Source organism: Rhincodon typus, chromosome 38, assembly GCF_021869965.1.
Source record: "Rhincodon typus isolate 14 chromosome 38, sRhiTyp1.1, whole genome shotgun sequence".
Classification (NCBI taxonomy): Eukaryota; Metazoa; Chordata; class Chondrichthyes; order Orectolobiformes; family Rhincodontidae; genus Rhincodon; species Rhincodon typus.
In genome coordinates this window covers 1,076,646-1,102,524 of record NC_063369.1, presented here as the reverse complement: position 1 = coordinate 1,102,524, position 25,879 = coordinate 1,076,646, and the positions used below count along the sequence as shown (strand labels likewise).

Below are 25,879 nucleotides of genomic sequence, written 5' to 3'. Positions count from 1 at the left end.
TGGTGTATATGGATTTCAGTAAAGCGTTTGATAAGGTTCCCCATGGTAGGCTATTGCAGAAAATACGGAGGCATGGGATTGAGGGTGATTTAGCGGTTTGGATCAGAATTTGGCTAGCTGTAAGAAGAAGAGGGTGGTAGTTGATGGGAAATGTTCATCCTGGAGTTCAGTTACTAGTGGTGTACCTCAATGATCTGTTTTGGGGCCACTGCTGTTTGTCATTTTTATAAATGACCTGGATGAGGGCGTAGAAGGATGGGTTAGTAAATTTGCAGATGACACCAAAGTTGGTGGAGTTGTGGATAGTGCGGAAGAATGTTGCAGGTTACAGAGGGACATAGATAAGCTGCAGAGCTGGGCTGAGAGGTGGCAAATGGAGTTTAATGCGGAAAAGTGTGAGGTGATTCACTTTGGAAGGAGTAACAGGAATACAGAGTACTGGGCTAATGGTAAGATTCTTGGTAGTGTGGATGCGCAGAAAGATCTCGGTGTCCATATGCATAGATCACTGAAAGTTGCCACCCAGGTTGATGGCGTTGTTAAGAAGACGTACAGTATGTTAGGTTTTATTGGCAGAGGGATTGAGTTTCGGAGCCATGAGGTCATGTTGCAGCTGTACAAAACTCTGGTGCGGCCGCACTTGGAGTATTGCGTACAGTTCTGGTCACCGCATTATAGGAAGGATGTGGAAGCATTGGAAAGGGTGCACAGGAGATTTACCAGGATGTTGCCTGGTATGGAGGGGAGGTCTTATGAGGAAAGGCTGAGGGTCTTGAGGCTGTTTTCGTTAGAGAGAAGAAGGTTAAGAGGTGACTTGATAGAGACATACAAGATGATCAGAGGATTAGATAGGGTGGACAGTGGGAGCCTTTTTCCTCGGATGGTTTTGGCTAGCATCAGGGGACATAGCTTTAAATTGAGGGGTGATAGATATAGGACAGATGTCAGAGGTAGGTTCTTTACTCAGAGAGTAGTAAGGGCGTGGAATGCCTTGCCTGCAAAAATAGTAGACTCGCCAACTTTAAGGGCATTTAAATGGTCATTGGATAAACATATGGATGATAATAGAATAGTGTAGGTTAGATGGGCTTCAGATTAGTTTCACAGGTCGGCGCAACATCGAGGGCCGAAGGGCCTGTACTGCGCTGTAATGTTCTATGTTCTATGTTCTATGTTCAAACATTTGCAGAAATACTTTACAAACTCTCCAATTCATTGCTGTGTTGCTGGCAATTACTACAATATTCTACCTTCTGTATCTCAGAATCCAGGAGTAGAGCCATTGTAAATAGTGGAGGAACTTCTGCAAGGGACAATATTACATCATAAAGGACTGCACAGGTCCCCAAGAAGGAAAAAAAAACTTGCATATCTGAGGCACTTTTCCCAACCTTGCGATCAACATTGAGAAACTAAGAACTTTTAAAGACCAGTCTCTATTACAATGTACAAAGTGTGACTGCCAATTTGAACACAGCAAGGCCCCTATATCAGTATAATAGCTAAGCAGTCAGTTACAGTGATTTTAATTGGGGGAAGGCAGTTCAAGAGATTCCTCAACCCCTGCTCTTCTTCACAATGTTGCAATGTATTGCATTGATGTGAGAACACAGAAAGTGCCTCAGCTGAACATCTCAGTGCGATCATGGAGCTACAGTGAGCATCATTCTCACCGTCAACTTCAACAACATGTGGGTAGCATTAAATCTCCCCATAAACAGTTGTCACAATTTCAAAGGGATCAACATGTGAAGCACTGAGACATTCAAGGAGCTGAATATTCAGAAATAACTAGATCTCAGGGTGAGGTCATAAAGCAACAGAGAAAAATGGCTCTACCCACTTACTGATGCAATTCCATCCTGGCAACCATTAAATAAGCAGTTCCTGAATTACAGACCATCTCACTAAACCAATCTTTCACACAACCATTTGATTGTCTATTTATCCAGGCACTAAATGGGAACAAATGGCACATCGCATGGACTGAACATCAAAGATTACACTGCATGCACTGACACCTATGAAGTAATAAAGATCAAATTATCACTAGTAATTGGTTAACAGTGACACTAACTTTTAAATGGCTACCTTCTCCTGCTTACCTATAATTCCTGAGAAAATCACATTCTGCTGTGTGCTTTCTCCGGTATTAAACTCCTCCAACAGTTGTTATAATTTTCTTTAATCCTGATAAGCAGTTGATCCTACTGGGGTCACTTCCACAGGTGCTGAAAGCTCCCAGGCACCCTCTCTGTTCCTGGATGTTGAGTCTGAGTGACATATTTGACTTTGGAGAAGGTCAAAGCTAAATGGTTCCATATTCTGGCAACTACACATGTGCAAGTGCATCAGTGAATATTGATTAGAAATCAGGAGGTTGCCTGATCTATCCCCTCAGTAAAAAGGTCCCCGAGAACTGCAGTCCTGGGTGAATCTGTGAGCACGGACCAGGGATTAAACTTTAAACCCTTATTTGTACAGCTCAGCATGTCATGACCACAGGTCAGAATCTTGAAGCACTGTGACATGGTGGCTCAGTGGTTAGCACTGCTGCCCCACAGCACCAGGGACCCAGGTTCAATTCCAGCCTTGGGCAACCGTCTGTGTGAAGTTTGCACATTCTCTCCATGTCTGTGTTGATCTCCTCCGGGTTGGCCATAGTGTCCAGGGATGTTTAAGGTAGGTAGGTTAGACATAGGGAAATGCAGGGACAGGGATAGGAGAATGAGTCAGTGTGGCATGCTCTCTGGAGGGGTGGTGTGGACTTGTTTCCACACTGTAGGGATTCTATGATTCTTCTGTCTCTGACATTTTTAACTTATAAATCCAAAATATGCTTTTTAAAAGCGAGCTGATCCAGCCAAAAAGTGACTGCAGATATAAATTAAGTGGCAGAGAGACCCGCAGAATGCCACACATAAACATGTGAAATATATGTCAAAGAACAACCCTTTAAGTGGGGTGGGGCAGAAGGGGCAAGATAAACAGAATGTACTGTGATCTTCTAGTGGCTACAAGGAAGGCTAAAGACACTCTCCTCAATAGCAAGCCAGTCCCTGCAGACTGTGCCAAAACTGCAGACACATTTTGTGTTTTCCCCTTTGGACGGCAAACAAGGATTGATCTTGAAAAACTAGTTTCAACTCTAACGGAGTATGCTAGTGGAACTGAGCTTCTCATGTATGCCAGTGGACTAAGACACCTGTGGACTAACCTCGGTTCAAGTGTTAACATGCTATGAAGATCAGAGTTGAAGATTTATCCCGTAGTCAACCCTGTGATGCAAATAAAATGGACTTCTTATTCTGGCCATGAGAAGTCAGCAGGCTAGCAAGTCAGGCATAAGGACTCTCTCTCACCAACAATACCAGTAATCTCCACTGCAATGATCACAACATTCAGCAATCCATTCTTTACGGACAATTCAGTGACTGATTTGTATCTCTCTTTTTTAAAAACTTTTATCTTTTGCAGTTCATTTTATCTCTATATGTATGTGTCTATGTGTGTTGCAGTACTAATTTTTTTTGTGTTTAGCAATGAATAAACTCACTCTTTGTTAACTCAAGAAAGCTTGGTTAAATTGGTTCCTTTTGGAAAATTACAGTTCATCTGGGTCTGGGAGAAAGATATACACAAGGGAAGGGTTTTAAATTAACCTCATTGTGGTCAGCCAAGGAGGTGGGTGAATAAAGTTTCGGATGAGGAGGAATGAAGTTAACTATTTGGGGAATCCCATCTGGAACTGTAAAAATTGGGGAACCTTCCCAGGATCTGGGTGTAACAAGTGCCACATAGTACATCTATTCACTGAACTACTGAGGGAGAACATATAGACATATCAGAATGTGTGATGTGACTTTTCAATTACAGATTTGGTCTACATCTGGAAAACAATCCCTTCCTCCAATGTGTTGAATAGGGAAAGCAAGCAGGACAGAATGATAAAGACAGTGATCACTCCCAAACTGAGGAGCTCTCATGGTATAGTGGTAGTGTCTCTACTTCTGAGTCAGGAGGCTCCCCCCTGCTCCAGAGGTATGTAATAACACAACTGATGAGGTTTATTTAAAAGAAATCTCTCCCAGATGGCGATCATGCTGTTTTCCTCTGAGTATGAGAATAGTCTAATTGAGATGTTTAAGATAATTAAAGAGGTTGATAAGATAAAATATTTCCAGTCGATTGAGAAAAACTTTTCCCATTATTAGGAAGTGTTCATAACCTTAAAATTAGAGCTAGGCTCCCTGGGGATGATGTCAGGGATCACTTTTTCACATTAAGGGTAAGGGAAATTGTGGACTCTCCCCCGGCCCTCCAAACAGGCTGAAGATGCTGGGAATCATTTGCAAATTTCAAAACTAAGATTAATAGCACTCTGTAATCAGAAAACAAAAACCAAGAGGTGTGGTATCAAAGCAGGTAAATGATGTTAAGATACACATCAGCCACAATCTAATTGAATTAGGGTTGAGGGGTTCCATGGCATTTCCCCTTGTGGGTTTCTGAAACTCTAGAGCGCTCAGTGTCAAACGTATTTGCTGAAATTCCCCTGACATTTCCACACTGCATTTCTATGGCCAGCAATGTTGAGTTCTGCATTTGTAATCTGATGTTGAAGTGGTGCCTGAGCAGACTGCTTGAAGCCCCGCTACATGTTACACTGTTCAACCCTGTTGTTCTCATCCTCTCCATGCCATGTACTATCAACTCAAACCTTTCGAAGAAAGATTAAATGTGCAGGCATTAGTGATGAGATAATTATCTTGGAAATAAAAAGAAAATGTTAATTCAAAGACTAATTGGTGGAAGCCAGGAAATCTGTTATTGCGCAACATTTAAATTCATTCACTGAATTCATATATTGCTGATAGGGTTTCATGATTAGAAAATGAATTTTTTATAAAAAGATATAAATGTTTCAATTATTAATCTTTGAAATTCCCAACACCTCGATCATCCTGAGCAATGTTTTCCCCCAGTCTCTGCTCTTTCTTCTTGTATCGTCCTTTATAATCCTTCAGGAACCACACTTAGAGAATGAGTCACTGTATTAGTCATACACAGCACCAGTTAAAAAGTGTCAAGGGAGGAAGGAGGCTATATATTCTGCAACAAACACAGAACCCAGGGCTGTTCCTCATAGGTAAGCTTGAGTGTGGCAGTCTGTTTTTAGAAGCATCACTCAAGTAATCCTAATCACTGAGATTTGGGCAGGAATTGTACCTTTCAGATGGTTCTGTTTCACGCATTTGAAATCATCCAGTCCATGCATCATACAGAGTCAGGGACTGAATGGCTACTGAGAAATTAGGACGTTTCGCAGACAGCTCTATGAGTTCTTCTCTAATGCTTTATTATCACAGCCCCACTTTTCTCAGAAAACACCATTAGTCAAATATGTGCAAGGAAAACTCCTACAGATGATGATTATCCTCCCTCAATCAATGAATTAGTACTTCCCCATGTTGAACATCACTCAGAAAAAGCAATGAGGGTGAAGGTAAAGGCAGACAATTACTTGGGGGGGGGGGTGCGGTGAGACCTCCATCTCTATCACCATGTATGGCTCAGCAACATCACTGCTGACCACTGTGGTCAAGTCCTGGGGAAAGATTTGCCTAACTGGGCCAGCAGACGGTGGTGACACACAAACAAGAGTGGACAATCTATTGCTTCAGGTCATCTTCACTGGCTTACCTGTCACAGATGTATCTGTCCTCAACAGGATTGGTAGGACTGACCACTGCACAGGTCTTGTGGAGACAAAGTCCCATTTTCACATTGAAGATACTCTCCATCTTATTGTACGGTACTACCACCATGCTAAATGGGATACATTTCGGACAGATGTAGCAACTCAAAATTGGATATTCATGAAACACTGTGAGTCATCTACAGTTGGGAAAATAGTATTCAACCACAGTGTGCAACCTTATGGTCCAGAATATCCCTCACTCTATCATTACCATCAAGCCAGGGGATCAATGCTAGTTTAATGAAGAGTGCAGAACGGTGTGCCAGCAGCTGCACCAGGCATATCTAAAGATGTAGTGTCAAACCTGGTGAAGTTATTATATGGGAGTGGGCACCTGCCAAACTGCAGAAGTAGCGAATGACAGACAGAGCTAAGTGATCCCAGAATTAATGGATAGGATTCCAGCTTTGCAACCCTGCTACATTCAGTTGTGAATGGTGATGAGCAATTAAACAACTAACAGAAGGACAATGCTTTACAATTACATATTCAATGATGGCAAAGCCTATTTTGCACAGAACTAAAGTGTTTGCAACCACTACAAGTGCAGAGTGGATGATCCTTCTCGGGCTCCTGCCCAAGTCCCCAGCATCTCAGATGTCTACCCTCCGCCAATTCAATGCACTCCATGTGATATCACTAGCATCTACTCAACAGTGTGGAAAATTAAACAGGTTACATCTTATCGACTAAAAGCTGGCCAAGTCAGTACAGCTAATTAATAATTCTCTTTTTAAGAGAGAGTTCCAGGATTTTTGCCCAGTGATAATGAAAGAATGAAAATTGTAGTTCCAGGTTAGAATGCTGTGTAACTTTGAGGGGAACTTGCATGTGGTGATGTTCCCATGCATCTGCTGCCCCTTAATAGATCATCCAGGTTACATTTTTAGAAGATGCTATTGAAGGAACCTTTGTGATAGCTGGAGTGTATCCAGAAGAAGTTTCAAGCTGCTCCGATTGAGCTCCAATGGTTGCTGTGCAAGGTGGTAAGTACATTGATGATCATGTGGGCTGCTTTGTCCTGAATGTTATCAAGCTTCTTGAGTGTAGTTGGAGTTGCACTCGTCCAGGCAAGTGGTGAGCATTCCATCGCACTCCTGACTTGTGTCTTTTAGATGCCGGATAGGCTTTGGGGAGTTAGGAGGTGAGTTACTCATTGCAGCATTCCTAGCCTCTGACCTGCTCTCGTAGCCACTATATTTATATGGTGAGTGTAGTTACACTCCTGATCAATGGTAACCCCAAGATGTGAATGGTGTGGGATTCAGTGATGGTAACGCAATTAATCGTCAAGACAGAATGATTATCTTCAGCTGGAGGTGGTCGTTGCCACTTGTGTGCTGTGAATATTACTGGCTGATTGTCGGCCCCAGCCTGATTGATGCCTAGTCTTTTTTTAAAATTCATTTGTGACGTGGACGTTGTTGGCTGGCCAGCATTTATTGACCGTCCCTAGTTGCTGTTGAGAAGGTGGTGGTGAGCTGCCTTCTTGAACTGCTGCAGTTCACCTGCTGTGGGTTGACCCACAATGCTATTACGGAGGGAATTCTAGGATTTTGGCCCAGCAACAGTGAAGGAATGGAGATATATTTCCAAGTTTGGATGGTGAGTGGCTTGGGGGAGAACTTGAAGGGGGTGGAGTTCCCATGTATCTGCTGCCCTTCTCCTTCTAGATGGAAGTGGTTGTGTGTTTAGAAGGTGCGGTCTGAAGATCTTTGGTGAATTTCTGCAGTGCATCTTGTAGATAGTACATACTGATGCACTGAGTGTTGTTGGTGGAAGGAGTGAATGCTTGTGGATGTGGTACCAATCAAATGGGCTGCTTTATTCTGGATGGTGTTAAGCTTCTTGAGTGTTGTTGAAGCTGCACTCATCCAGGCATGTGGGGAGTATTCCATCACACTCCTGACTTGTGCCTTGTCGATGGTGGACAGGTTTTGAGGAGTCAGGAGGTGAGTTACTCGCCACAGTATTCCCAGCTCATTCTACATGCAGTAATCAAAGTCTCTGGTTGGGGTGCCTGTTTCATAAATGTAATTTCTTTCTTACCGGTGAAAGGCCTTGCATTTATAGAGTGTGTTATCACAACTTAAAGATGTTCTAAGACCATTAACAGTCAATGGGTTAGTTTAGAAATGAAGTCAAGGAAACCAGTTCATTTCCACAGAGAAAAGAGAAATGTGGATATAAAAAGGTCAAAACAACACATTAACATCATATCATCACTTTCACTGCCCACACAAAATTGCTGCCCACAGCTCATTCCTGCTCTTGTAGCCACTGTGTTAATGTAGTGAGTCCAGTTGAGTTTCTGGTCAATGGTAACCCCCAGGATGTTGACAGTGGGGGATTCAGTGATGGTATCAACAATGAATGTCAAGAAGCGGTGGTTAGATTGTCACTTATTGGTGATGGTCTTAGCCTGGCATTTGTGTAGCACAAATGTTAGTTGCCACTTGTCAGCCCAAGCCTGGATATTGTCCAGATCTTGTTGTACTTGAATATATGCAGGAATGAACTGATTCATTATTTGTGGACTATCAAATGCTACTAAACATTGTGCAATCATCTGTGAACGTTCATCACTCTACTCTCATGCAGTATAAATATTTCTTACCCTCGAATTTATATTCCTGCAAAATATCCTGAAGTATGCAAGATAAAACATTGTGACAAAATGTGACTTGCTTCATCATAGTCAAGTTCTGTTCTAGCAAATGACTGTAGATTTAAGAGAATGGTTCCATTGATGAGAAACATCAATTATGAAGATGGATTGGAGATGTTGGCATGGTTTTCCCTGTTGACGAGAAGACTAAGAGGAGATTTAAAAGCAGCTTTCAAAATCAGAGGGGCTGGACAGAATAGTTAGGGAGAAACTGCTCACTCTCATAAAAAGATTGAGAAAAAGGGGACACAGATATTAGGCAATTTTCAAAACAAAACAAATGAGATGTGAGAAAAATCTTTTGTGGTTCAGGTCTGAAATTCACTGCCTGGAAATGTGGTGCAGACAAGAACTTCTGAAGCATTCAAGAAAAACAGTATACACATGATGGGCTGAATGTCCTCCTTCCACACCAGATCAATTCCGTGATTCTGTTCTATCAAACGGCACTAACTTTGCAATAAACTGCTCACTGAAGCTTAGTTTAATTTCCACCAGGGCTTCCTGCTCCAGACCTCATCACAATTTCAGTCCAGACATGATATAAAGCTAAATTCAAGGGAAGAGTTGAAAGTGAGTGCCCTTGGCTGTGCCTCCTGTGCAGCTGTAACCTTGTACATCTCACTCTGTCTGAGCACCCTTTGATCCGTATGTCCTTGTTTGCTGTGATATACCTGTACTGCTTGCAAAACAAAGCTTTTCACTGTACTAAGGTACATGTGACTACATCAAATCAAACATTTGGTTAAGAAATCTAAGGATATTAAAGTCAACTGGAATCCTGGTAGAGGGGTGAGATTCTCCTTTGGTTAAAATCACATCTAACACAAAGGAGATGGTTGTGGTTGTTGGAGATCAGTCATCCCCGTCCCAGGATATCACTACAGGAATTCCTCAGGATATTGTTTTTGTCTCGACCATCTTCATTATGTAACCATGCTTCATCAATGACTGTCTTTATTAAGGCAGATGATTCCCAGGCCATGGTGACAGAAGAGGAAATTCTGTCACTAGAATAGTTTAAAATTGTTAAGGAAGCAAGTTTGATAGACGGGCAGTACTTAAAGTTGCTAAGGAACTGGAACCAGATAAGATGCAAGGATATTGGAAGAAGTAACAATGGAAATTGCAGAGGCACTTGGAATAATATTTCAATCATCCCTAGATTCTGGCGTAGTGTCAGAGCACTGAAGAATTGCAAATGTAACACACTGGTTCAAAGAGGGTTGGAAGGATAAGCCCTGTAATTACATACCAGTCAGTTTAACTTTAGTTTGTTTTAAAATTCATTCAGCTCTGTTCTTGCCCCAATGATGTTGACTCTCCACCAGTTGATTGTACTTGCCCTGGTTGTCCTATGCCCCTTTTCCACTGAGATCCAATAGTCTATGATACAATGATTACTGTCCCCTCGATGTTCTCCCACTGACACTTGCTCCAATTGGCCCATTCCCAAGAACAGTGCCTCTTTTCTTAATGGTCTGGACATTTACTGCTGGAGAAAATTCTGAACACAATCTAGGAACCCTTGTCCTTGCTGTTTTTTAGGCTATCACCATCCCATTCTATATTTAGGTAATTAAAATCCCCTATTTATAATATTAGTTAAATACTCTGTAATGATTACAATCTCTGCAACTTCCTTATAGAGTTGTTCCTCTAAATCCTTCCTATTAGCTGATGGATCAGACTAGACCAAACAATGTAATTGCCTCTTTTTTGTTCCGTAATTCTAACAAAGCAACTACATTCGTGAACCCTCTGGGACATCCTCCTCCCATAGCAATACAATGAACTCCTTAAACACTACTGCCATCCCTCCTTTTATCTTCCCCTATTTTTCTGAACATCGTGTAACCAGGAATATTTAACACCCTGTCCTGCCCTTCCTTGGGCTACATCTGTCATGGACACAATGACAAAATTCCATAGGGCAATCTGTTTCTGCTAACTCGGTAATTTTATTGACTGTACTCTGTATATTCACACATGTAGTGTAACCCTGATTTAGTTTCCATTTTCTTTCCTCCTTTGTGTAATTCTACCTATTCACTGATATTTCTCTACACTGATGCTGTCTGAGTCTCCCAGTGTTTTGTGTTGCTCTTTAATACATTCTCCTGGTTCCTATGCCCCAACAGAGTTAGTTTAAAACCCATTAACAGCACCAAAAAAAAAAGGCTGACAAGGAACTTTGTCCCAGCTGTACTCAGATTGTAAATTGTTCAATATCTCAGGAATCTAATACCTTCCCTCTTGTATAGTTTTTCCAACCACATGTTCATCTGTCTCTGCGTTTATTTACAAATAGCACTGGGAGTTATCCAGAAATTACTACTTTTCAGATCCTGTTTGCTACTTTTCAACCAAGCTCCCTAAATCTGACAGCAGGATCTCATCCCTTTCTTGTTTATATTATTGGCACCGAGGTAGACCTCTGGCTGTTCCCCCATTACCTCAAGGAATGTCATGCAGCCTCTCTGTGACATCTTTGATATCATGCAACATGCCATTCCTAGAGTTATGTTTATGGGCACAGAAACACCTGCGTTTCCCCTAACACTGCTCTCTGATTCATCTTCCTTCCCTCCCTCGTGCACTGCTGGGCCTGCTGTGGCGTCACAGGTTTCAGTCTCTCTGCACTCCTCCAAGGAACCATCACATTCACCAGCATCCACAGCAGAAAACTATTTTATGAATAGGACCTCAGGGGACGACTGTATGACCTGCATGGCTCTCTTCAACTACTTGGCACTCTCTTTGCCTGCATACCTCTACCCTGCAATGGGACTATCAGTTAGAATGTGCTATTCACCTAGTTCTCTTTCTCTCCGATGTATGAGAGTGACTCCAACCACTGTTCAAGCTCCGAAACTTGTGGCTCAATCTCGTGCAACCGGTGACACATCCTACTCTTGTGCTTGGCTGGGCACACAAAGTTTCCACAACTCCTCACGTGCTACAGAATGGGCAATCCACTTGACCCAGCTATCCTGCCATACCTTAATATGACTTTCGACATATTTACTGCAAAATCATTTTTCTCTTGCTAGGTTGTTTTAAATGTTTGTGTTTTTTCAAAGCCTTCTGACTTGCAGACAGCAGCTGCTCACAAAGGATCTTCTCCTCCACCCCCACCTTCACTGAACTCCCCACTCTGCAAGATTACCTTCTTTTTCTGACAAAGAGTCACTGGGCTCAAAACATTACCTCTGAGATGCTGCCAGACCTGCTGAGTTTCTCCAGCACTTTCTGTTTGTGTCCCTGGATGCTCAATCTGTCTCATCTCACCCAGGGTAGTCTGAACATATCCCCTTTATTGACAGGTCAGTGATTGAAGACTGCGGTTAACCGGCACTTTCTTGGGGCACTGGGTCAGTCTGTTCAGGAAAAAATCTGGCAGTAGCATCATCAACGTTGCAGAGAAAGTCACTTTGGGGGATCAGTGTGACACTATGCCACGTGTTTTGAATCACATACTCTCCATCTCAGCAAAGTGACACAGGATGTCAACATCTTCCTACTGAGTTCTTCAACCAAATAACCTGAAGAATCAAATCATTTGCTTGTTTTGTTACAAAGGTCACATCAACAAATTGCATCTACAGCCTTTACTTATGCTGTCAGATTTTGCTGAGCGAATGCTCGCTTGTCCCTCAGTGCTCATTCAGACCTCTGTCTCTTGTGCTGACATTCATTTCTTTTGCTATGTGACAGAAGCAGTCTCTTTAGATCTTTCTCAGCATTTCAAACTAAAGTCTTCATCAAACTTGCAGGTTTTAAAATGCTTACACTTCCAATAGAAGTATTTATAAGGGATTAATTAGTGGAGGTTCATGCAGTCAGTTCCACAGGATGGTTCAGCTGTTTGAAAGGTAGCTGACACTCACAATTTTTCCCTTTTATTCCTAGGGACACAGACAGAGCAGCGATGCCAGGTCCGAAACATCACAGGTTCTCCTGATCACACACACATTAGAAAATCAGCAATCTCTGACCAAGGTCAATCTTGATGCTGAGAGATTATGTTATTTGATTATGGGAGGAGATAATGGACGGGCCAGTCCTACTGCAGCAAGGAGAGGCATCAGTGGATAGTGACCGGATGTAGCCTTTCCCATCCTAAGATTACCTGGGACTTCAGGATGGTGTGTTGCCTCCCTGTGGCAAAGGTCAAGATATCATTGAACCTTAGCTGACCTGCATTTTGAAGGAGGAAGGTAAACACTCAGAGGTCATGGTTCACCAGGGTAGCAACGATATAGGCAGAAAGAGGGATGAGGTCATGCAACAAGAACTTAGGGAGCTAGGTAGCAGATTGAAAAACAGGAGCTCAAAAGATGTTATCTCCGGATTATTCCTGGTGTCATGTGGTAGTGAGGATAGGAGTAGGTGGACAGAACCAATGAGTGCACGGTTGAAGACTGGAGCAGTAAGGAGGGCTTCAAGTTGTTGGACCACTGGGTTTGTTTCTGGGGAGGATGAGGCCTGTACAAGTTCAATGGGATGTATCTGAATTACAACTTGATCAAGGTCCTTGTGGGCCTTGTTTGCTAATATAGTTGGTGGGGGTTTAAAGTAATTTGGCAGGGGAATGGGATATGAAGTGGAGGTACAGCAGTGTACAGAGTGGAGGTACAGCAGTGTACAGAGTGGAGGGACAGTATGAAGTGGAGGTACAGCAGTGTATAGAGTGGAGGTACAGCAGTGTACAGAGTGGAGGTACAGCATGAAGTGGAGGTTCAGCACTGTGCAGAGTGGAGGTACTGTACAATGTGGAGGTACAGAGTGTAGAGAGTGGAGGTACACTACGGAGTGGAGGTGAAATGCAGAGGGTTGGATGAGGTAAGGAATATCACAGTTGTGAAGTCCTAGAACACAATAAGTCAAACTACTAATAGGGGAAGACCTTGATTTCAGATCAATGAGCAGTATTTTTTTTCAAGGACAACATAACCAGAAATTGCTGGAAAAGCTCTGCAGGTCAGGCAGCATCTGTTGAGGGAAATCAGTTCTGAGGAAGGGTCACTGGACCCAAAATATTAACTCTGATTTCTCCCCATAGATGCTGCCAGACCTGTTGAGATTTTCCAGCAATTTTCGTCTTACATTTCTGATTTCCAGCATCTGCAGTTCTTTTGTTTTTTCCCTCTCATGGGCCTGAACTACAGATGTACATTACACGGTGGCATGCTGAAGAAAGCCAGGAAAATTGGCTGCATCACAACACAGTATGGTCTCTGAAACGTCAGCCTTTCTGCTCCTATGATGCTGCTTGGCCTGCTGTGTTCATCCAGCCCTGCACCTTGTTGTCTCGGATTCTCCAGCATCTGCAGTTCCTACTATCTCTGATACAATATGGTCTCTACTGTGTCTTTAACTCTTACCAATTCCAAAGAAAAAATAACTGTTTAGGAACCTAAAGCTCCAGTAGGATTATTCATCTTTTGGTATTGAACCTGGAAAAAGCTACAGATCAGCAATGCACTAGTGATGGCATCAGTGTTACCAATTAATTGGAACAGAACCTGGTTTTCATGGCCTTACTGACATTTTTGTTCCCCATCTCCACTGTTAGTTTTCTATCCCTATTTCTTGAAGGTACTGATTCTCACCTGGTAACAGTTCCACGAGAGTTTCGGGTGTCTGTATAAATCGCCATTCTAATTATTGATAGAGAATGTCAGAAACAATTCACCATTGAGTATTTAATCCTGGCCCCACACCACACACAGGTGCAGACACCACACTGAGAGACATCACACACAGATGCAGACACCAAAGTGTGAAACACCACGTATGCATACAGAAACACACAGACACCATGTATAGACAAAAACACAGAGAATACACAGACAATATAGACACAAAGAAGCTCACACGCAAACAAGAATCACTGTATCATGATCCAGATCTAGTATTTTCTTTCCTGGACAGAGGCACTTAGGCCCCAGTCGTTACATACAAACGTATGAAGCACAAGTGGGAGTAGGCCAACCTGTTCATTCAATAACATCTGATCTGATTGTGACCTCAACTCCACATTTTCACCTACCCTGATAACTTCTGACTCTAACTATTTCTGTGATATAATGATCCAACTTCCTCTATTCTCCGGGAAAGAGAGTTCCACAAACTCAAGAGCCTATGAGAGAAAGAAATTCTTCTCATATCTGTATTAAACAGGAAACTCTTTATTTTTAAACTGTCTCTCTGGGACACATTTTCTCAGCATCCACCTTGTCAAATCCCTTCAGGATCTTATGTTTCAGTAAGATCACTTCTCATTCTTCTAAACTCAAAGGGATTCAGGCCCAACATGTCCAAATTTTCTTCATGAGATAAACCCTTCTTCCCAGGAGTCAGTTGAATGACCTTCCTCTGAACTGGTTCCGATGAGATTTTATACTTCCTTAGTTAAGGACACCAAAACGATGCACAGTATTCCAGATGTGTTCTTACCAATGTTCTGTACAACTATAGCAAACAGCTCCGCTTTTACATTCCATTCCATGTTGATCTCAGAAAAAGAAGAACTTAATTTCTTGATTCCAGCTGCCCTCACTTTTCCAGTGTCTACACCTCATCCAGTTGTGCTTTCTTATTTAGAGATCAGGTCTGACAGAAAATCAATTGGTTCTAATGGAGTAAAAGGGCTCACTTGAGCTCAATAACAAGAAGTTTATTGACTATAAAACACAAAATCGATTGTGCAGCTGTCTCTATAGAGCTGGCAGATCTTTTTTGTTTCTAGGTGAAATTTTATCCATAACACACACTTCCTGATGGTGGGACAGTAAGGGAGTGTGAGTTGTATAGAAGTATAGAAAATAGGAGCAGGAGTAGGCCATTTGACCCTTTGAGACTGCTCCACCGTTCAACATGATCTAACTCACCACCTGGTTCAGTCTGTCTCCCCAGACCCTTTGATCTCTTTAGCCTTAAGAACTATATCCAACTGCTTTTGGAAAACATTCAATGTTTTGGACTCAACTACTTTCTGTGGCAGCAAATTCCAAATTCACCACTCTCTAGGTGAAGAAATTGCTCCTAATCTCAATCCTTAATGGTTTATCCATATCCTCAGACTGTACCCCTGGCTCTTGAACCCCTGGTCACCGGGATCATCCTTGCTGCATTTACCCTGTTTTGTCCTGTTAGAATTTTACAGGTTTCTATGAGATCTCCCCTCATTCTTCTAAATCTAGTGAAAATAGTCCTAAATTGTGCCTTCTCTCGTCATATGCCAGTCCTGTCATCCTAGGAATCAGTGTGGTAAATCTTCATTGCACTTCCTCCAGAGCCACAACATCTTTCCTCGGATAAGGAAACCAAAACTGCACACAGTATTCCAGTGTGGCCTCACCAAGGCCCTACTTAATTGCAGCAAGATATTTCTGCTCCTGTATACATCCTCTTGCTTTGAAGGCCAACATAACCATTTGTTTTCTTCACCACCTGCTGCACCTGCATACTTACTTTCATGAGTGGTGTACAAGGACACCCAAGTCGAGGTGTACCTCCTCCTTTCCCAATCTATTGCCATTTGGATTATAATCTGCTTTTCTGTTTTTGTCACCAAGGTGGATAAGCTCATATTTATCCATATTATATTTCACCTGCCATGCATTTGCCCACTCACTCAACTTGTCCAAATCACACTGAAGCATCTCTGCACCACCTCACAGTTCACCCCCCTCCCAACCTCTCTCGCTTCTTGCTGTTTCCTATGTACTTACAATTTAAAGAGCTGGTGGTGTACAATCACATGATAGAGGAAGATTTTCAGTGGTTAAACCATCAGCCAACAATGCAACAGGTAAGGGTTTGCTACTAATGAGCTTCCTGGACAAACACAATCACCATGTGGCTGCTCAATACCACTGCATTAACATAAGATGCATCGGGAGCACAAAAGTGACACTGTGTTTTTCCAATTTAAGTTTCATTTGTAACTATTTCACATTTCATTGGTTTCACTTTATTCATGTATGCATCGTCATTATTGGTTGAGACTAGCTCAGTCAGGCAGCTAGAGATTCTGGTACATTTCAAGGTTGGCACATATTGGGGTAAATTCAGAATATTTCTTTATTGTGGAAGAAATGGTGGTGTCTTTGTGTTCACTCTTTATTCAATGTATATTTTAGTGTCCAGTCTGGTACTTGCCACTCTTTGGTACATGGTCAACCTTGTAGTTTCATTGACTGTTCCCATTCCACACCCAGGATACCAGGCTCTTCTGTTCTCAATTCTTCCAACCCCAACCCCACTCCAAAACCCAGCTCCATCAGTGAGTCACTCTTGCCAGTTCCAAGCCTCCAATGTAAGCTATCATTCACCTGTTCCATTCTCTTGAGTTGCAGAGGTCAATAAAGAAAACTGATAAAATCAGACACAACTGCGCAAAGCTGACTTGCACACCACCTTTAAACAAACATAAAATGAGTACCATGAGATTCTCAAGCACTGTTGACTTTATCTGATTTTAAACAAAGAGCTGTATATTACTAAGGATACACTGTATACAGATGTATTACAAGTATTTACATGTGCATTTGCAATGCCAAGGCATATAAGGCTATGGGTCAAGTGCTGGAAACTGGAATTAGAATAGGGTTGCTTTGGTCCAGTGCATACTCGATGGGCAGAAGGGCCTTTATCTGTGCTGTAGACTCGTCTGACTGTATAGGTGTGAACCCACCACAGGCAGGTGTCAGTTCTGACATGCCTCAAACACGCTGTTGACTGTCTGCATCTTGACATGCCATTGGGAAATCAAAATTTCAGCTTTCACATAATTTTTCAGTCTGTCTGCATGACATGTTTCCTGCTCTTGTAGATCCCACAGATGTCACACCTGTATTCCACCGCCCCTTCACATCTGGGTCAACTCCTCAATGAATACCAACAGAGACAAAAACCTCCATGACTCCAACCCCTTGTGCCTTCCACCAAAGACAGGAATTGTTCAGTTCTCTGATCAGCATCGATGAGCATCTCTGACTCTCTAATCTTTATGATCAGCATAAAATTGAGCTGGAAACTTGTCACCACTCTCATCCTGGGAATGGGAAATCAGAGCGAAGTGTAGACATTTAAGGGCTGTATCTTTTTCTTTCAGGAAAGTTTAAGCAAGCTCTCCTAATGCTGCAGCTACTGAATCTAACTAAGCTGCTATAGAAAGGGTGTTGTGAAACTTGAAAGGGTTCAGAAAAGATTGACAAGGATGTTGCCAGGGTTGGAGGGTTTGAGCTATAGGGAGAGGCTGAATAGGCTGGGGCTATTTTCCTTGAGTGTTGGAGGCTGAGGAGGTGGCCTTATAGAAGTTTATAACATCATGAGGTGTATAGATAGGGTGAATAGCCGATGTCTTTTTCCCCCAGGGTGGGGGAGTTCAAAACTAGAGGGGGTAGGTTTAAGATGAGAGGGAAATTATTTAAAAAGGACCTGAGGGGCAACTTTTTCAAGCAGATGGTTGTGTGTGGATGGAATGAGGAAGAATGAGGAAGTGGTGGAGGCAGGTACAATTACAACATTTAAAAGGCATCAAGATGGGTATATGAATAGGAAAGGTTTGTGTGGAGGGATATGGACCAAATGCTGGCAAATGGGACTAGATTAATTTAGGATATTTGGTTGACACAGACAAGTTGGACCAAAGGGTCTGTTTACATGCTGTACAGCTCGATGACTCTAAGTAAACTGGTGAGACCTGGGTCTTATCATAGAATCCCTACAGTGTGGAAACAGGCCACCTAACTCTTACATCCCTGGACACTATGGACAATTTAGCATGGCCAATCCACCTAGCCTGCACATCTTTGGACTGTGGGAGGAAACTGGAGCACCTGAAGGAATCCCATGCAGACACAGGGAGAATGTGCAAACTCCACACAAGCATTTGCCTGAGACTGAAATTGAATGCGGGTCCCTGGCGCTGTGAGGCAGCAGTGCTAACCACTGAGCTACCGTGTCGCCCTGTGCGACAGGCCTTAAAAGATAGGCCTACAATGCTTCCAGCACAGAGTGCGACCAGCAAATGTGTGCGAAGCTGCGAATTTAGCTAAGTGTTGGACTTTAGGCAAGTGGAGGACAGAGGCATTGCTGTGTCTTGTTCTGGCGAAGGGGCTGCTTTGTGGTCGAGGTGCTGCTGGTTAGATCGAAGAGTGAGCCTCAGTGAATACCAGGCTTTGTTGAGGAGGGTGAGCAACAACAAGGTAAGGGTAACACCTATTTTTTTAATCCCTAAGCCCGCTAGTTGTTAAAGGGAGGGAGATGGCAGTCAGCGGAATGGCATGCTCTCCTGTCAGATGTGAGAGGTCAAGGTGCAGTCGACTGTCCCTGGTAACTGTGTCTGGCTGCAGCTCCTCTCAGACCACATCAATTGATTGGAATGGCAGTTGGACACTCTGAGGAGTATACAGGAGGTGGAGAGTGTGATAGATAACAGCTTCAGGGTGGTGGTCACAACACAGGTGCAGTCAGGTAGATGGGTGACCACCAAGAAAGGTAGGCAGGTAGTGTAGGAGTCTCTTGTGGCTATTCCCCTCTCAAGCAAGTGTACCATCTGGATACTGTTGCGGGGGGTATAGCCTCTCAGGGGAAAATAACCACTGCAGCCAGGTCTTTGGCACCACACTGGTTCTGCTTAAAGCAGGGTTTGGCAAAGTCCAAGCAAGTAATTATGATCGGGGACTCTCTGGTCATGGCACACAGACAGGTATTTCTTCAGCTGCAAGTGAGACTCTAAGATAGTCTGTTGCCTCTCTGATGCCTGGGTCAAGGACGTCTTGGAGCAGTTACACCAAGTTCTCAAAGGGGAGCATAAGCATCCAGAGGTTGTTGTACACATCGGTACCAACAATATAGGTAGAAAATGGGATGAAGTCCTGCAGAGTGAATATAGGGAGTTAGGCAGGGTAGGAAAAAGCAGGACCTCAATGGTAGTAATCTCTGGATTATTCCTGGTGCCACATGCCAGTCAGACTAGGAATAGAAGGATAGGACAGATGAATGCATGGCTGAGAAGCTGACGCAGGGGGCAGGGATTCAGATTTTTGGAGCATTGGGATTTCTTCTGGGGCAGAGGTGACCTGTGCAAGAGGGACAGGTTGCACCTGAACTGGAAGGGAACCAATATCCTGGCAGGGAGATTCACTTGCGCTACCAGGAGGGTTTAAACTAGTCAATTAGAGGGGTGGGATCCTAAGCAGTTGTGAGACAAGACAGAAGGTTGAGGCTAATGCTGAAGTTAAAGTGTGCAAGTTAAGTAAACCAGGCAGGCAAGAGCATGGCAGGGAACAAGGGAAGGCCGGTGAATTAAACTGAGTTTATTTCAATGCAAGAGGCCTGACAGGAGAGGCAGACGAACTCAGGGCATGGATAGGAACATGGGACTGGGCTATCATAGCTATTACAGAAACATAGCTGAGGGAGGGACAGCTCTATGATCTGGGATACAGATGCTATAGGAAGGATAGAAGGGGAGGCAAGACAGAAGGACGAGTGGCATTTTTGATTGGGGATTACATCATGGCAGTACTTAGAGAGGATCTTCCTGAGGGATCATCCAATGAAGCTACATGGGCGGAACTGAGAAATAAGTAGGGGGTGATCACTGATGGGATTGTACTATAGGCCCCTAATAGTCAGTGAGAAATTGAGGAACAAATGTGTAGGGAGATTGCAGATAGCTGTAAGATTAATAGAGTGGTAATATTATGTGATTTTTACTTTTCAAATGTAGACTGGGACTGCCATAGTGTTAAGGGCTTTATTGGGGAGCAATTTGTTAAGTGTGTTCAAGAAAACTTTCTCAACCAATCACAGCGCCAGGGACCCAGGTTCAATTTGACCCTCAGATGACTGTCTGTGTGGAGTTTGCACATTCTCCCTGTGTCTGTGTGGGTTTCCTCTGGGTGCTCCGGTTTCCTCCCACAGTCCAGAAATGTGTAGGTTAGGTGGATTGGCCGTGCTAAATTGCCCATAGTGTCCAGGGATGTGCAGACTGGGTGGATTAGCCTTTGGAAGTGCAGGGTTACAGGGTTAGGTTAGAGGGGGCATCTGGGTGGGATGTCCTTCTGAGGGTCAGTGTGGGCTCAATGGGCTGAATGGCCTGCCTCCACATTGTAGGGGATTCAATGAATATGTAGATAGCCCGAAAACTCAACCTCCTTTTGGGAAATAAGGCAGGGCAAGTAATTGAAGTGTTAGCGGGGGAGCACTTTGGGACAAGTGATTATAATTCTATTAGTTTTAAAATAGTTATGGAAAAGGATAGACCTGGTCCACAAGGTAAAAGTCCTAAACTGGGGCAAGGACAATTTTGATGGTATTAGACATAGGGTTTATAGTGAGAGGGGAGAGATTTAAAAGAGGCCTGAGGGGAAACATTTTCACACAGAGGGTGGTGCATATATGAAATGAGCTGCCGGGGAAGTAGTAGAGTACAATTACAACATTCAAAAGACATTTGGACAGGCACTTGGATAGGAGAGGTTTAGAGGGATATGGGCCAAACGCAGGCAAATGGGACTAGTTCAGTTTAGGAAACCTGGTCAGCATGGACATGTTGAGCCCAAGGGTCTGTTTCCAAGCCATATAACTCTATGACCTCCTCCCGAATTTAATATATTCAATTTCACAACTTTGAACTCATGACTGTTGACTACTTAGTCAGGTAAAATAAACACTTGTATTTCTATAGGAGTGTTCACAACCTTGAGACACATCAAGACCTCTGAAGCCAATTATCTACTGAAGTGTAGACACTGATGTAATATAAGAAATGCAGCAGTCATTTAGCCCAGCAAAATCCCACAATGACCAAATCATCTGCTTTACCAGGTCACACTGCATCCATTGAAAGAATCAAACAGCACATTTTGCTGCAGAAATCACATCACAATGCAGCATTGAGAATCTAGAGACCTGTTCTGTTCTCTGCTTGAATGATAAAAATTCCATCAGTGCATCAATGAGCTCAACTCCCAGACTCTGTGAGGGGTTTGACCACGTTTAACTTCAGTGGCCAGGCACAGAGAGATGCTGAAAATAAATCATCATAATTCATCCAGTTACCTACATGGCAGGATACATACAGATCACTCAGAGTCCTATATGCCAAAGCAATATGGGCTCGTAGTCTGCTCTGGATAGTGTTGGTAGAGGTACCAGCTTTCTTTCCATTACATTGTTTTTTAATTGATCACAGGATGTGAGCATCACTGGCCCAGCAAGCACATATTGTCCATCTCTAATTGCCTTTGAGAAGGTGGTGATGAGCTGTTTGGATGTAAGTACACCCACATAAACTTAGAGATGGAGTTCCATGATTTTGACTCAGTGACACTATTTCCAAGTCAGGATGGTGATAGTTTGGAGAGGAATGTGCAGGTGGTGGTGTTCTCATGTTCCTGCTGCCCTTGACCTCCTATGTGTTGGTTTGGAAGGTGCTGTCAGAGGAACCATGGTGAGTTACTGACCAGGAAGCTCTCCCCTTTTACTACCTGCCATTTGCCACAGCAGCACGAAACAAGTTGCCTGCCATACACTGATATAAACATGCTGAAATACCTGGAGACTCAGACTAACCCCCTTTTAATTACTTTGATTTTGTTTTCTTTATTCATACAGAAAGTGTGGGCATTGCTGGCCAGGCCAGCAATTTAATACCCATCCCTTATTGTGCAGACAGCAATTAAAAGTCAACCACCTTGCTGTGGGTCTGGAGTCACATGTAGGTCAGACTAGGTAAGGATAGCAGTTCCCTTCCCTAAAAAATATCAGTGAATCACTGGCCTTTTCCCAACAATTGACAATGGCTTCATGGTCATTGTTGGATTCTTAATTACAGATATTTTTTATTGAATTCAGATTCCACTATCTGCAGTGACAGGATTTGAAACCCATGTCCCCAGAACATCACCTGGCTCTCTGAACAAACAGTCTAGCAATAATACAACTAGGCCATCACCTCCCCGTGAGTTGAAGATCTCAAATTATGGACAATTACTTCCACTGTAAGGTGTGTCAACTAATGTCCAGTGGATCCAAGAAGAATGAGAGAGAGAGAGAGAGAGAGAAGACCCTCGTCCCTAAGTCTGGCTCTCAATCTTTTTCTAGTTTATAGCATCAAGACAGTCTGAGAGATAATGATCATATGGTTGGGTTTCAATTTAAAAAAAAGATTCACCATCAAGGTCAGTATTTAATGCCCATCCCTAATTATCCTTGAATTGAGCAGCTTGCTAGGTCATTTGAGAGGGCAATTAAGTGTCAATCATATTGTTGTAGATTGGCTGTCACGTGTATCGTATTATCAGCAACACAGCATACAATATTATTTTAACGATACAGAACAGAATACTGCTGATTCAGTTTAGAATATCATTCTGTGTTACTGCAGTAGGGAATGGCTAATTTGTCAGGAGCATACAATATTTTTCACATACTCTGAAAGGGTCAATGTACAGCAAGCACTCCATCTTCCTATAGAGGGTAGTGTTTCACCAGGAAATTCATCACAGTCACTGGCAGAGAAGCAGCCAATAGGTGGGAAATATGTCAGTGACGTGGTTTCAACAGATTTGGAACCACATATCTGGGAAGTCCCACTTAATCTAAACCAGGGGCTGACTAACCTTTTTGGGCCACAATTCAATTTTTCTCTCGCTTGGGTCCCTGATGAGTAAATTTCAGAAAGGTAAGGTTGGGGCACATTAGCAAAAATGAATTTCAGGAAGGAAAATAATTCCAAAGCAATCATGTAAACTCTGTCTCTCCCTTCCTCTCATTCACACTCTCTGTCTGTCCCCCTCACACTCTCTCCCTCATGCACAGATTCCCTTTCCCTCAAGTACTCTCTCTCTCCCTCTCTACCAAACCCCACACTGTGGCCCCACTTCCCATACAAGCACAAACACTCTCCAATGGTCTGTCTCACTCCGAGATTTGTTCCTCATTCAATTCCTCTTGACCCGCAAGACTTGAACATTTGCATTTTCACTCAGCCTCATCTTATACTGAAGCTGCCCGTGGTAGGCAGGGGGCCTGCTCTCTATTGCTGTTCCTCATGGTCCCCCAAGCCTGCACTGCTCCTTCAGGGGACCAGGAACAATGGTACATGAGAAGGGAGAATGGACCCTGTGGAACCTAAGGAGAATTAGTAACTGGACACTGCCTGCTGCTCATCCAATCACAGGCCGTTTCTCTCCTGTATTTACTGCTGATAGGTTCATCAGTAAATAGTCGGCCCATATTTCAATAGAGCTGAAGTTTAAGTGTGGGGAAGTCTTATTGTAACTATACAAGGTGTTGGTGAGATCACATCTGGAGTACTGTGAGGAGTATTGGTTCCCTTATTTAAGGAAAGATATCATTACGTTGGAGTCGGTTCAGAGAAGATTCAGTAGGATTATCCCTTGTATGGAGGGACTGTCTTATGAGCAAAGGTGAAACAGGTTGGGACTTCTATTCACTGGAGTTTAGGAGAATGGAGGTGATCGCATAGAAGTAAATAGGATTCTTAAGGTGTTTGACAGGATAAATGCTGAGAGGGTGTTTCCCCTCATAGGGACTAAAGGGCATAGTCTCAGAATAAAGAGTTGCCAATTCATGTCTAATATGAAGAAGAATTTCTTCTCTGAGGGTTGAGAGTTTTTGGAACTCCTTGTCACAGAGAGCTGTGGGGGCAGAGTCCTTGAGTATATCTAAAGTGGACAGAGATTCTTGATCAGTTAGAAAATCAAGGGTAATGGGGAAAGTGGATGTGAGGAATGTCGGATCAGCCATGATCCTATTGAATGGCAGAGCAGGCTTGAGGAGCTGAATGGTCAACTCCTATTCCTATTTCTTATGGTCTGGTGGATTGTTTAAGCAGCTGTTTCCAATCCACTTTTTCTCTGTTGTTCTGGACAGGACATTGAGGACCACATCTGGCCCTGGCTGCCTGCTGGACCAGCCCAGTCTGAACCAATTGAGTTTCTAAGCAACCTGCCAGCTTGGTAGTATGGGAGGAGGCACTGTATAACACACTGTATACCAGGTAGTATATTTGCAAAGAGAAAAGTTCCAGTCTTTGCCCCCAGTGACTTCAGTGGTAACAGCTGAACTGAATCAGAAGCAAATGCAGATATTGGGTCTCAGTTCAGTTTGTTCTAGGAGTGGACAAAGCCATTCAGATTTTCTTATTGCTTCAAGAATGTTGGCAACATTGGTAGCTCACCATCAACTTCCCCATGGCACATATGTGGCAATAATACATACATCCCATGAAGGGGTAACCAATCTTAATAAATCCCCACAACAGCTTGGACCAATATCAGGTTTGGCCATAGTGATCATGCCCATCCCTAATTGCCCTTGAACTGTGCTCACCCATTTCAGAGGGCAGTTAAGCATCAACCATATTACTGTGGAGTCACGTGTAGGCCAGGCCAGGTAAGGATGGCCAATTGCTTTTTTAAAATCAGACATGGTGGTCTTTTTATATATAACTATCAATAATAGTTTCATGGTCACTATCTCAGACACAAGCTTTAAAATCCATATGTATTAGTTGAATTTAAATCCCAGCAGCTGGTGTGGTGGAGTTTGAACCTGCCTACCCAGGGGATTAGCCTAGCACTCTGCATTAATAGCCCAGTCTCATTTTCACTATTGTACCATCTCAGAACCTGAAGGGAGACATTGATGCACTGCTCTTCATCACAATTTTTATTATTTCAGTCCTCAACTCACTACATTGTTTTAAAAATTCAGTTTCAGTGCGTGACATCTTTGGATATTCTTGATAGGATGAGGTGCCAGAGAGTGTCTGTGGTACTGCCTGGACACAGCAAGACTTATCAACTTCAGCAAAGAGAAGGAGAATAGAAAGACTTGGGGGAAAGAAAAACTGAAGGGAAGCATTTTATATAATGAACTGAACTAATTTCAAAGAAATTTGAAACATATGTTCTGTTGCACTTAATGCTGTTAAAAGAGGCACTTACAAGAAGTTGTGCAATATAAATAGTGGATAAATTGGGCTTTAACTACCATCTGCTCTCTTTAGGGTTTAATGCAGTTCCCTGACACTAAGGATGTGTTTCCAGAGTCAGATCAGATCTCCCGTCTGCCTTTTAATTCTATTTACGGACCTATTTTCTCCATTTTAAAGTCAGCAGCACATCTTGTGCATCTTATTGCTTAAATATTGGAAGGAGAATTTACAGACAGACATCCTGTGGCTGCCCCTGCCTAGGCAGCACAATGCACATTATTTTTCTCTCCGTGACTATAATCTGCTATCAAAAACTCATGTATAATTCATTTACCCGCCATTGTGTGTCATTAAACTTGGTTTGAAGCTACTTCATGAAAATATATTCTGCCTGATCTGGGATCTGAACCTTGAGCTGAATCTAACTGTTGACAGTTTGGTCAACACAATGTGGAGCTGGAGG

General features: G+C 43.0%; 1 protein-coding gene across 1 annotated transcript in view; it reads right to left on the bottom strand.

Annotated features, from left to right (window-relative positions):
• The window catches only part of LOC109913702 (cAMP-specific 3',5'-cyclic phosphodiesterase 4A-like), a 224,662-nt gene that overhangs the window by 73,933 nt on the left and 124,850 nt on the right, over positions 1 to 25,879 (bottom strand). The gene's annotated exons all lie outside the window — the stretch shown is intronic.